Source organism: Camelus dromedarius, chromosome 18 (assembly GCF_036321535.1).
Source record: "Camelus dromedarius isolate mCamDro1 chromosome 18, mCamDro1.pat, whole genome shotgun sequence".
In the NCBI taxonomy this organism is placed as follows: Eukaryota; Metazoa; Chordata; class Mammalia; order Artiodactyla; family Camelidae; genus Camelus; species Camelus dromedarius.
The window spans coordinates 44161236-44172180 of record NC_087453.1 but is presented as its reverse complement, the minus strand read 5'-3'; the positions used below and the strand labels follow the sequence as shown (position 1 = coordinate 44172180).

At 50.5% G+C, this 10945-nt stretch overlaps 1 pseudogene; it reads left to right on the top strand.

Annotated features, from left to right (window-relative positions):
- Positions 1-4699: 4699 nt before the first annotated feature.
- Positions 4700-6068, top strand: LOC105101669 (protein NDRG3-like; annotated as a pseudogene).
- The last annotated feature ends 4877 nt before the right edge of the window (positions 6069-10945 follow it).

The following is a 10945-nucleotide window of genomic DNA, read 5'->3' as shown; positions in this document are numbered from 1 at the left end:
TCCAGACGGTGAGCTGGGGGTAACCATGGATCTCACCTTGTTTCCTGTTTCCCACTGTCCTTCAATTCTTGGTGTCCCATGTCTTGACACCATTTTCCATATATTCTATCCATTTTTTTAAAAAGTTTCAGGCAGGAGGGTAAATCTGATCCTCGTTCCTCCATCTGAGAAATGAAAGCTGCTTTCATTGATTTTTGTCTAACTCTTGTATCTGCAACCAACCTGTGCTTGCAGCTGACGCATGCCAGCTGATGTTTTTGTTCACATGAATGAGTAAGATAAATGTGATACAAAGCTACATGTTTAAATGCCACTTGTTTATCAGTGATGTAAGCAACTTCTTTGCTGAAGCAAATAACAGTTTTCAAATATTGGAAAAGTGGCTTTCTAAGTTTTGCGCTGTTCACAATGGAGCAATTACTGACAGGGCATGCTTTTATGTTTAGTCTGTCTTGTTAATATTTTCTCCATCACTTTGTCAAGTCTGGCCAATCAACGGAACAGCAAGCCAAGCCCTGTTCTGCAGATTTTGTTTATTTCCATGGTGTAAATATCACCACCATGTCCAACTTCAAGATGCCAACATGACGTCACCAAATGTGGTGTGGGAAGAGGGGACAGGGGCCGCCACAAGAGGGGTATTTCCACCATGTGGCTTAACAGACATCAATCACCCCAACAGCACAGGTGACAGTGAAATAATTGAGAAGTGACGAGTGCTCATTCCCTTTATCATAGTATATTTAATTTAAGTTTATATAAGTTAATTTTTAATAATGGCTTGCCAAGCTCTCAGAGACCCACCGAACTGCTCTTGTGAGCTGGCACAGGTCCGGTTTGCCCATCACTGGGTGGAGCCTATGATTGGGCCACAGGTAGGAGTCACAGCCCAGGCAGGCAGAGGCACGCTCATCCTTGGAGAAGGCCGTTCTTGTTCCTGCATCTTGCAGGGGAAGCTCTCATTTGCCAAATGAAGACAGACCAGGGTAACTGGACAGAGGACACAGTCCAGGGCTGGGCAGGCAGAGCTCTTGGTCCCAACTTAACTCCCCAGGTCTGGAGCAGGTGTCAGGAGAGCTTCATGACTCCAACAGGCACCTCCAACAGGCTCCAATCTCAGTCTCAACTTCATTAGTGTGGCCCAAGACACACCGTTTAACTATTTGTGTCTCCGATTCTCCAACAGAACCTACCTCACAGCATTGTGGTATGGAGTTCTTGTGTGAATGCATATTAAGTACTGAGAAAAGTGCATGGTGTGGTGGCACCAGGAAAAAAGTAGCCAGTGTTATTATCACTTTTAAACAGCTGCATCTCATATATACAGTGGAATACTATTCAGCCATCAAAAAGAATGAAATAATGCCATTTGCAGCAACATGGATGCACCTAGAGGTTATCATACCAAGTGAAGTAAGTCAGACAGGGAAAGATAAATGTCATATGATATCACTTATACGTGGAATCGTAGAAAGTAACGCAGATGAATTTATTTACAAAAACAGAAAGAGACTCATAGAAAACAAACTTATGGTTACCAGGGGGAAAGGGAGGAGGGCGGGATAAATTGGGAGTTTGGGATTGGCTGATACAAACTGCTATGTACAGAATAGATAAACAACAAGGTCCTACTGTACAGCACAGAGAACTATATTTGATGGCTTGTAGTAACCTATAATAAAAAGGAATATGAAAAAGAATATGTATATATACACATATATACATAACTGAATCACTATGCTGTAGACCAGAAACTAACACAACATTGTAAATTTAAAAAAAACCCTCAAAAATAAATGAATTAAAAAAATAAACAACCGCCTCCCAGAGAAAGCCCTTTTTGTCGGTGTTCCCGGTGCATCCTGACTCCTTTGGTGCTGACTTTGACTTCTAAGAAAGTCTACACAGGACACAAGCCACCTGCCTTTCCCGAGGAACACCCAGGAAATGAATCCATTTTTCCATCTCAACAGCACTGCGGAGGGCAGAGCAGGTCATTCAGGCATGTCTCCTCCCAAGGCTGTGGTCAGACAGCCGCATGTTGGCAGCTTGAAATCAACCATCGTGGACGTGTTCGTACCATGGAAATGGCAGATACTACCAGCCAGGGCTTCTTGTTCCAGAGAGCTGGTTGTGGAACACTGATCAGCACACCACTGCTCCTTCTTGCAGCCTTCCTGACCTAAGCAGTTTCATGTGTGTAATAAAGGGATGCCTTAAACTTCACTTTGAGAAAATCAATCTCTCCCTAGCAAGGCTGAAAGGGAAATCGTGTAGCCTGTCCAATCCTATTACCAAAACGCAGTCCAAACAAAGGAACAAGCAAAATTAGCCTGATGCAGACATTTCTCAGGGTGGCTTTGGAAACAAGTACACAGTTTCAAGATAACCTCATACCTAATGCATTGCCGTGAATATTGGCCTCTCAGGAACTTAGCGATTTGCAGAATGCAGCTTGGAGTGATGCAGAGCCCTACCTCCAGGGGGCTCATGATAAAAGCAGGTCATGAAGATTCAACGACAGTTCTCTGGGCCCTTCCACAGACAGGTGGCTCCTGCCAGGCTCCCCATTTGAAGAAACAGGGAGCCATGCAATATCTCCGAGTTCATTTGAGGGACAACCCCGTAGCAGAAATAGAAGCCACCGTTGAGTAAGTGAGTCTGTCTCATAAGGTGGCGTGGATTCTAGAGGGCAGATCTAAGACCAGTGGATGAGGACATTAGGTTGCACTATTGGCCCCAATTCTGCCCCCTCTCTATAGTCACGTCCTTTGCGCTAAGCCTTCGCAATCTCTCCCACTAAAGAAGATTCTTTCCCTGGCCCCTTGACTTTGGGCTTGTCCGTGTGACTTGCTTCAGCCAAGAGGATAAGGTGGATGTGAGCCTGTGCCTTAGGAGGCTTCAGCTCTGACCCTGAGAAGACCCCAGTGGCTGGCCCACTGGCCTAAGGGGTAGAGAAAGAAGTGGAACACAGACACCAACCATTGTAGCTTGAGGCTGAGCCAGGCAGCCCACCGGCAAGAAACAGAGCTGCCCGGCCAAGTCCAGGCTCGATCAGCCAAACCCTGGTCAACCCCAGGCTTGAAAGTGAGCCCAGCCGGGATCCTCAGAGCCGCCCCAGCGCACGTGCAAGCCTCGTGTTACGTGCTCCCGAGACTCTGTGCTTGTTTTCATGCAGCGCGAGCATAGCAGTAGCGAAGTAAAATAAGGACACAAACAGCAAGAATGAAATTGTTTTCCCTTATAACTTACCTACAGTATTTTAGAAGTTGAAAGGCGGGGTTGGGGAGGGTAGAGCTCAGGGGTAGAGCGCGTGCTTAGCTGCTTGGCATGCGTGAGGTCCCGGGTTCAACCCCCACTAAAATAAATAAATGGAACCATATCACAACAAAGGTGTTTTTAAAAAATAGCAAAAATAAAAATAAATAGAAACCCAATTACCTCCCCTCCCAAAAAAAAAATTTAAAAATAGAAAGATCCTCCAAATAGAAAAGTAGTTGAAAAAAAGTTTAAACCATGCAAGCTTTGAAGGTTTAGGCTGACGTATTTGTTTTGCAATCTCCAAAGCCTACTCCCCTGCCGGGTACACAGCTGGTGCTCAATAAATGTTTCCCTATGCTTGTGTGTCAGGAAGGTGGTCGGCATAAAAGCGATCTTTGTAAACTGCCTGATTAGGCAGAGAGCTTCCTGTCACTGCAGAAAAGCAACAGTGGTGGTATTTCATTTTCAGAATCCAGCAAGAGGCATTTTTTGTTAAGTGGGTAAGTTAATCAGGACCCGTTCACACGGAAGTGACCAAAAGAGGTGCCTGAAATGGGCTTATTGCCAGCTCACAAAGTTACAAAGCAGAGTGGCGGAGCGGGTGTGGACACATGGTCAGGACTCAGACTGCCCGCCCGGCTCTGGGTTGTTCTGTGGTGTGACCAGAGGCTCGTGGGAACCCAATCCTATATTTCCTCCAGGAGCACTGGTTCGGTGTTGGCTAGTTCAGTGTTCATAGCAACTTTGCGGAACACAGCTATCACAGAGAACAAGAACTGACCGTGTATGTGTGTGTGTGTGTGCATGTGTGTGTGCATGTGTGTGCATGTGGGTGCCCGCGCTCACTCAATTTTGGTTTTTGATTTCTTGATTTCTTGCCCATGGCAATTTGGAAGCTACAAATTAGAAGCCACCAACAAGAGCAAAAAGCGACCAAAACCCTACTGCAGCACAATAAGGGAAACCACACAAAGCCTCACACACCAATGCAAAGGCCCAGAGCCTACAGCGTCAGAGGGAACACACAATGTTGACCTCGTGCCCTGTGCAGGGCCCTCACCTGGGACCCCCAGGCTGTGGGAGGGGAACACGGCAAACGCCTGACCTGGAGGAGCTTCTGTCCAGCAGGAGAGAGAAGGCTCCTGCAGAGACACTGACAGCGCGGGGGGGGAGAGGTCAGCGCCACAAGGACGCCACCATCCTCCGAACAAGGGCTTCCAGGGCACAGAGAGAGGAGGAGGGGACACTTTGCTATTTCACTGTGTGACCCTGGGCAAATCGCTCTGTATCTCTTGACTGATCATTCTTTCATTCAGTAGGTATTTTTTGAGCAGCTTCTGTGTATCCCCCATGCTATGTGCTTGGAATGTGGTTTTAAAAATCTCAGTTTGTGCCCACTCCGGCTGCCACAGCTGCCGAGCTGAGGGTGGGTATCCAAGCCTCAGAGTTACTGATTTATTCTTGAGAATCCTCTGCTCTCATCTGTCCTCATGGATGAACTTCAGGATGTTCCACTCACAGAGATCAAACCACTTCTGAATGATAAAAATGGAACACGAAACTTCCAGGACTTTGACTGCCAGGGGGAGAGGCAGCCCAGGATGGAGAAGTGTGTTGGGGGCCAATAGGGTGTCAGGTTGCTTTGTAAGCCTGGAGAACAAGGGATCACATTCAGAGGAACATTATATAGGAACAACACACCGTATGGTCCACGTCGCTTCAAGAGGCCTACCGAAGGGAAACAGACCGGTCATTCTGACATACCATGACACTGGCCTCAATCATAAACCCTGTTTCAGTGCATTCTTTAACTTTGAGGATATGCAGGAGATCACCCAGCATTTTGCTCTCTGTCATGTGGACCCTCCAGGCCAGCAGGAAGGCACCCCCTTTCCCAACTGGGTACCAGTACCCCACAATGGATGAGCTGTCTGAGATGCTGCCTTCTGTTCTCACCCACTTAAATCTGAAAAGCGTCATTGGGGTTGGAGCTGGAGCTTACATCCTCAACAGATTTGCGCTCAATCACCCAGAGCTTGTGGAAGGACTTGTGTTCATAAACGTTGACCCTTGTGCCAAAGGCTAGATAGACTGGGCAGCTTCCAAACTCTCAGGCTTGACGACCAAAGTTGTGGACATTATTTTGGCTCATCACTTTGGGCAGGAAGAATTGCAGGCCAACCTGGATCTGATTCAAACCTACAGACTGTGTATTGCCCAAGATATCAACCAAGAAAATCTACAGCTCTTCCTGGGTTCCTATAACAGACACAGAGACCTGGAGATTGAAAGACCCATTTTGGGCCAAAGTGAAAACAAATCAAAGACACTGAGGTGTTCCACTGTATTGGTGGTGGGTGACAGCTCACCTGCGGTCGAGGCTGTGGTTGAATGCAATTCTCGCCTGAATCCTGTACATACAACTTTGCTGAAGACGGCAGACTGTGGTGGACTGCCCCAGTAGTTCAGCCTGGGGAACTCACCGAGGCCTTCAGGTACTTTCTGCAGGGAATCGGCTGCATCCCGTCTGCCAGCATGACCCGGCTTGCCCGCTCACGGACCCACTCCACCTCGGGCAGCATGAGCTCTGGAGAAAGTGCCTTCAGCCGGTTGGTCACCGGCAGTCAGTCAGACGGGACTCAGGAGTCCTGAGCCCCCTGATGTTCCGGACAGACACCAGACCATGGAGGTGTCCTGCTGAGCAGATGCTCCCGCCCTGGACCATGCAAATCCATTCTCCTTCCAACAACATGCCATAATTATATAACACTTCATCCAGCAAGCTGACATCGATCTTTAACTCCTGCCTGGCCACCGACACGCTCTCTGATATCCTGAACCTGTCATCCCCTCTGCCTGCCCATCCTCCTCTGTGTGTGTACCGAGAACCACTTCCATGCCATTACCGTCCCATTCCAGCATCTTTAGCTGATCAGATCTCCATATCTTCTCTTGCCGGCTTTGCCCTCTACTTTCCCAACTGTGTAGCTGAGAGTCTTTGATCCTGATGTATGTACGTGAGCACGTGTCTGTGTTTGTGTGCGCATAGTTCTGTGGTTTTAGACATGCTTTCTTGCAGAGCTTCTGCAAAACACATATGAAAAAGGGACTTTTTTTTTTTTTTTTTTGCATTTTCAGTGGTGTTTTTAGGGGAAATACGCAGAACAGAGTTCTAGGTTGGCTAGGCCACTGCAGTCTCTTTCAGTTCGAAATCGGTCAGCAAGATTTGCAGAGTGACTTCAGGAGAGAGCAGCTCTGAGGAACGTGGACGATCATACTTACTGTTTGGACTGTGGACGGACTGTGACCAATAGAGGGGAGCCTGTTACACAGAGAAGCAGGCAGGGTGGCCAGCCACCTTTTCCTTCCAAATGAATTCACGTACACTGGTCTATAAATAAAGGGGAGGGGTATGTTCTGTTAGAAGCCCACGAATGATGAGGTCCTGATGCAGTGTGGAGTTTTTCCCAAGGAGTGAATGCGGCTTAACTACTGGACTCTCTTAGCACAGGAAGGTGAGAAACAAAATTTCGGTCCTCTGCTCTTCTGTGCACAACTGCTGTCTCTGCAGCGTCTGATACCTCATTCCAGATGTCCTCAGAGCCTCCAGGGCTGAGATGAAGAGTGCTTCTCCATCCCTCGATCCCCCCAAAGGGAGAGGTGGGGCCTGAAAACTAATGCAGATAATGAGGAAAAGGCTGGGGAGAGAGGAGCAGACGTTAACACAGTATCATGTTTGATAAGTTTAGCCTTGGTTTTGGCAGACTTAATGGACAAAAAATGAAATTGGGATAGAACCCATTTCTCAGAAGGATTCTTACTCCTGTGAACTCCCTTTAGTAGGAGGGAAGGGGCCAATCTGTAAGGGCAGCCTGTCCAGGGTGAATTGTGCTCAGTCTGCTGCTGTGTGAGGGGCTCACAGCCACCCAGAGAGTGTCGCCGGGAGGAGGGTGAAAGCAACTGCCACACAGTAGAAGGCGCAGCTTTGAGGGTATCGCGACATCAGCTCAGGGTGACACAGTCTGATCTTAGCAAGGGGCTTTCCAGGCGTAGCGTTCGCTTTCTGCTCAGACAGGGAATGCGTCACTCAGCCAGAGTGAAACTTTTTACAGATTATGAAATAAAGCTGCATGTGTCTCGTTAAAAAAAAAAAAAAAACAACTCAATTTGTGATTAAAAGTTGAGTTAAAGTTGCCTGGCAAGATCTCCAAGGCTTAGGTTTTTGGGCCAAGTTTGCAGATGGTGACCTGAGGTTTGAGCTCCTCAAACCCCAAGGTGCACCCCCTAGAGCTGTCCAGGGGAGCGGTCCTGACTAGCAAACCCCCAGCTCAAGGTCAACAGTGACCCCTCTGACAGGAAGCAGGATGCTCAGAGAAGTCTGAAATGCATCCAGGTCTTGCCGCTGGCCCGCTGAGGAGGCTGGACACGTGCTAAAGGCTTAAGTGCGTGCTACTGGGAACGGACAGAGTCGGGAGGGGTGGTCTCCTGTCATCAGAGACTCTCACACCTAAAGCTAAACGGCCTGCAAAACAATGCGGCACAGTGATCGCGCTCCTAACAGCGTCACCTGGGAGCCTCCTTAAAACTCATAAAACACCAAGCCTGGACCACCCCCAGGGCCCTCGAATCACAACCTCTGAGACGGGCCCCAAGGGACCCTGGTGTGCAGCCCTGTGTGGGAACCGTGGGCTCAGCCATACGGAGGCTCGCTGGACCTGCACACCTCCCGACTGGCCACCCCACCACTCAGAGGTGAGCACTCAGGCCCACATTCACAGGTCCGTGTGAGAGCGGACAGCGCGGCGGCGCTCACAGCGGCTCAGGAAATGATGCTTCACCCTGTTAGGGAACAGCACGCCAGACCTGCTCTGAGGGAGTATTTCAGGGCGTGAGAAATGCTCATGGGAAGCAACATACAACCCCAACTTTGTGAAATACGTACACATAGGTATGTACGTTTTAAAAAATGCGAATCAGGGCTGTGGAACTGTTTCTGATTTCTAGAACTTGGTATGGGATTTTTTTTTTCACCTTCTTCTTTGTACCTGTTAAAGCTTTTTCAGTTTGCAAAGAACATGGTCGTGGCGGCCGAGGGGCAGGGGGTGGGGAGGAGGACTGTACAGAGATGACCAGGACAGAATAACTTCGGCCTCCCCTCAGCCAGCCCTCAGCTGACCGGAGCACAGGCAGGACCGAGGTCACGTGGCACAAAACAATCCCCAACAACGGAAGGCGGGCCCATGGCCCCGCTGGCCAGCGGCCACCAGTCTAACGCTTTGCCATTTTGGTGAGACGCCTGCTCTCCGTTGTCCTTCTGCTTTTCCCGGGGTCACCAAACCAGCTGTGTTGTCTCCCATCTGAACTGAGCAAGAGCAGATAAGACGACAGGGGTGACCCGCTGACCGCCAGGGCCCGTCCCGTGGGGCGGGCGTCCCCGGCCAGCCACACTCCTGACGGGCTGCTGCGGGCCAGACCCTCGTCCTTGCTCCCGTCGGCTGTGGCCCAGCAGCCGAGCCTCCTGCTCCTGCACGCGGACGGCTGCCCGAGCCCACCGTCAGTGGTCCCTGGGCTCATGTGAAGTGTCTCCTAGGAGACGGTCCCAGAGAACGTGGTCGGGGTGGAAAGGCGGGACCAGACTGCAGGGTCCAGCCAAGCCCCGTGGAGGGGCTCCATCTCACTCCCACAGGGGCGCTCGGGAGAGGCGCCGGGCTGTGGGAATGTGGGTGTGGGGCGGGCAAGGCACGAGAGCCTGGGCGTCTAGACCCCCGCAGCCACCCGCCTTGGTCAGCAACTCCAGGGTCTCCGTGTGCCCTTGACCTGAGTGGGGGGCAGTTGGTCTACCACGAGAGAGGCGCCGGTGCTGGCCGCCGGGGGTGGAAGCCGGCCAGGACGGCGGGGACGTGAGCGCGGCACTACGCCACACGCTGCCATCGGTCCCGCCAGCCCAGCTGAACTTGGGTTGGTCACAAAGGCCACTGCGGACCCTTCCACAGAGTCAGCCTTATTCCTCTGCCTGAGCTCGCCTCGCTGCATCGGCGCTCTTACAGCCTGACCTTTGAGCCAGCAGCACGGAAGGTGGTTCACGGGGGAAGCGATGACACAGCTGTTCAAGGATGTCCCATCCCGGATGACTAGGGAAACCGTTCAGCTTGCAGGCGACGCTCTCCACTCCTCGCCTAAGGACATTCAAGTACCACGCTTCCTTCCCTCCGCCTAAATCCTCCTCCTCAACTTCTGTCTCTGTTGGAACAACATCGTTCACAGCACCCAGGTGGGTGTTCATTGAACCTTTTCTTCCATCTTCTTTTCTAAGCACAGACAATTATGCACGTCAAGTTACCATGGGGAGGTAAATATTGTCATTTGGCTTCAGGGATGTTACACATAATGTGGTTTTTGTTTTCTCTGCCTCACCAGCTAAACAGAGAGCACTGTGTCTCCTCCTGGAGGGGCTTGGACTATTCTGGAGGAAACATAAATAAGGTTTTTAATTTAAAAAAAAAAAAATCACTTCTGAAGCCTGCTGGTAGCATGCCTCCTCTCCTGAACAGCAGCATTACGTGTGGCATCCGGCGGATGGCAGTTCAGTCTGGGAGTCACGTGCCAGGAAGACAGATGCTCCAATACCACCGTGAGATGCCGAGCAAGCCGCGATCGCACCATCAAACGTGGAACTTTTATTTGCAGATTAAACAGGAAGCTTTCTCCAGAGGCTCCGAAATCAGCAGAGCCAACGGTCATTGCCCATCCACACGTGCCCTCGAAAACTCCGGGGCTCACCCACCCGGGAATTCTCACCTGGCTCCTGGAGGGGAGAAGGCAGGTCTCAACAGACCGACTTCTCCCTGGGCTGGAGGAAAACACTCCGATCAAGCAAGTGAGTGAGGTTGCCTAACGCAACGAGGACCCACCGGCTTCCAGGTCGGGGCTGGTCCTGTGCTTGGTGAACACTTCCTGGGTGGTGCCTTATATGAGGGAGGGCGGAGCTCAGGTACCAGAACAGCTCCTGGTCCTGGCTCTGGAAGTCTTCCCCTCCCCCCGGACTGTTGCTCTGAAGTTCACCTCTGTTAGACCCCTAGATCTGTGAATAATCCAAAAATTGACATCTATCCCCTGCAGACCTGCTGGGGAACTGGGGCAAGGTTGACTGAGCAGCCTGGGGCCATGAATGGATTTTATGATAAATAAATACTCACTCGGGAGACCGTGGACGGGGTGCCCAGGAGCTGCACGCGTGGCTCATCCACCCTCAGGTGGCAGGAAAGGGAAAACGTGACGTGTGTCCCTTCCTCTCTACATTGAAGATCAGCTTCTCGGGGATGGCAGTGAGGGGATCCCAAATGGGGACCTGGTTCGAGTGTGTCTTTACCATAGCCCGGCTGTGCTCCCGGGCAAATGGCCTCCCGTTCAGTTGTCCAGCTCCTGCCCTTACTCGTGCAGTGGAGGGAGGCTTCCTCTAGGAGCTGGCCTGCAGAGAGCAGAGGACATGAACACTAAGGTGTAAGGGATGCTGTGGTTTAAAAAGAAAAATTAGGGCGCCGGGGAGGAGAAGTAAACACATTATTTTAAAGTTAATTAAATAGGTTTTATTGAGTACCTGCCAGGTGCAATGTATCGAAGGGACTATAAAGTTTAATAAATCTCCGATTTCAGGGGGTTTGTGATCCCGGAGGGGAAAAAGTTT